At 31.9% G+C, this 2,428-nt stretch overlaps 1 long non-coding RNA gene across 1 annotated transcript; it reads right to left on the bottom strand.

The window, feature by feature from the left end:
• Positions 1-675: 675 nt before the first annotated feature.
• On the bottom strand, positions 676-1,990 carry LOC133674155 (uncharacterized). The gene is made up of 2 exons (XR_009835150.1): positions 1,768-1,990; positions 676-912 (listed from the first exon to the last, which is right to left on the bottom strand). It is a non-coding gene; the product is annotated as an uncharacterized LOC133674155 (long non-coding RNA).
• Positions 1,991-2,428: the final 438 nt, after the last annotated feature.

Below are 2,428 nucleotides of genomic sequence, written 5' to 3'. Positions count from 1 at the left end.
AGCTGGTAATCATGTCTGTCATGGACCATGACGTGAACAAATGCAGGTCGATAAAATATACATGGCAGAATATGCAAGAATTGGAATCATGCCTCGCTATGGCAACGCAGACTCAATCAAGTGGTTTCAGGTGGAATCAAATAGCGCATTTCACCTTCTTAATTGTTTTGAGGAAGGTACTGATGAGGTAAACTCATAGATTTCTTACGTAAAAGGAAAGATTCCTGACAGGAACTGAATTCTCTACGGATTTTCCAATGATCCACGGAGATTTTACTGGTGTTAAAAAATAAATATGGCTATACCCAAGCTACTGATTCAAATGCTAGCTCTGACTCCGGTGATTATAACTAAAACTTTTCTTTCTATATAAGTTTACTATAACCCTGATCATTAATTTACATTACTTAACATTTCAGGTATGCCTAAATATGGAGGTCTAGCAAAACTGTATTTTGAAGAGCCAGAAACAAATAAAATCAATTCGGTAGTTAATTAAGCTCTTATGTGTTATTAACCTTCTTTCCCAACACATCTAAATTTATGCTGACACTGTTTTGGTCCTGTGAATCAGCAAGGTGGCCAATCTGAAGAGCTGATAATGGTGGAATACCATAAATCCGAACAGAATACTTTCTGCACTGAAGCTGCCTTAGTTCCCAGACAAGGAAGTCATGAAGAAGATGATGGATGGATAATCACTTTTGTCCACAATGAAGATACAAGCATGTCCAAAGAAGGTAAATTTTGCACTTTGGTACATTATAATTATACGACTGTTATATATAAAGTATTTGTCTACCTTCATAGGCTTATATAATTGACACCAAAAAGTTTACCAGTGAGCCAGTTGCCAAAATCACGTTGCCATGCTGAGTCCCATATGGATTTCATGGAGCTTTCATGCCAATCCTGTTGCAAAGTTTGACAGCATCAAATGTTTACATCACCACTTTCTGTTTAGCAGTTTCTTGGGTTATAAATTGTATAATCTGGATGACATCCAGAATTTGTTTTTATTGATCGTTGTATATGATATACACTCAGCTTTAAACATTGAATTTAAGGTTTAAACTCAAGAACATAAAGAAGAAATCAAATTTTCTTAAACGTTGGATCAAAAATAATTTTATTTACACTCAAATAACAACACTCGAAAAACGAGTAACAAAGAAAAGTCAAAAGGCATTCTATTTGATTTTAATTTCGAGTCTCACCTTCCTTATACTTTTAGCCATTTGAAATTGAGTCCTTCTATCAAGTTTATATTGATTTTAACAAAACCCTTCTTTTCTCTACTTTTCTTTTTCCTTCTCCTTTCTCCTTAACCGCCACACAACCCAACCCAACAATAAGTCGATTAAGCAATCAAGTGAAAACGAGGCACAAGGATTGGATTCAAATCCTTTATTAATTGTCATCACCACCACATGAGCCTATAGATGATGATCAATTTATATTCACATCACTAACCTTAGAACCCTAACTACTAAAACTACCCTAACATGAACAAAAAGACTCAAACCCTAAAAGCTGAAGAAAAATTGAAGCTAAAAAACCCTAGATTAGCCACTAAACAAAATCACAAGATTAGCCACCGCCACCACTTCAAAAACATAATTTTCATGGAAAACAACTTAATTCCCAAAAAAAAACAGTCAAAATCACCATAATTAAAGAACCCTGGGATTCAAGAATTGAAATCACACAAAATCATATCCAAGACACTTAAAAAAAAAATGAAGAGAGAAATAGAGACAGTATTACCTCAGCTGCAAGATATTCAAGAACAGCAGCGAGGTAGACAGGAGCGCCGGGACCAACACGCTCAACATACTTGCCTGCCTTCAAGAACCTAGTAATACGACCCACCGTAAACTGCAAACTAACGACATAGGGGCAGGAGAGAGAAGGAAGAAATAGAGGAGGGAGGACAAAGTAAAGGAAAGGAGAAAAAAAAAATACAAAAGAGAAACAGGGGATTTTTAAAAAATACTCCTTAACCTTTTTTTTTCTTTTTAAATTTTAGAGTAAGGTTTCTTTAAATAATTAACTAAAATGATTTTTAAACAATTATCAAAATAATTCATAGTCTTCAAGAGAATTAGAATTTTTTGAGATAATATTAAAAATTATTTTATAAATAATTATTCATTAACTTAATATGCAGAATTTTTAAATGATTTACTCATCAATAATTATTATATATTTTTATTAAACCTAATTTCATTAAATTTATTTATGTAGGTGTATAAAAATGAAAATTTCATAATTTATTTTATCTTTTTTTTATTGAAACTTCCTTTTATAATCACAATAATGTATTTTATTTAAATTGCTTCTCAAAAAAAATATTTTTCATAAAAAACACATGAATAAAAAAAATATTTTTCCTATTCAATTCAAGTCATTGGAGTTTTTATATTTT

This window comes from Populus nigra, chromosome 15, assembly GCF_951802175.1.
Source record: "Populus nigra chromosome 15, ddPopNigr1.1, whole genome shotgun sequence".
Lineage (NCBI taxonomy): Eukaryota > Viridiplantae > Streptophyta > Magnoliopsida > Malpighiales > Salicaceae > Populus > Populus nigra.
The sequence above is the reverse complement of the archived record's forward strand: the minus strand, read 5'-3'. Positions and strand labels throughout refer to the sequence as shown.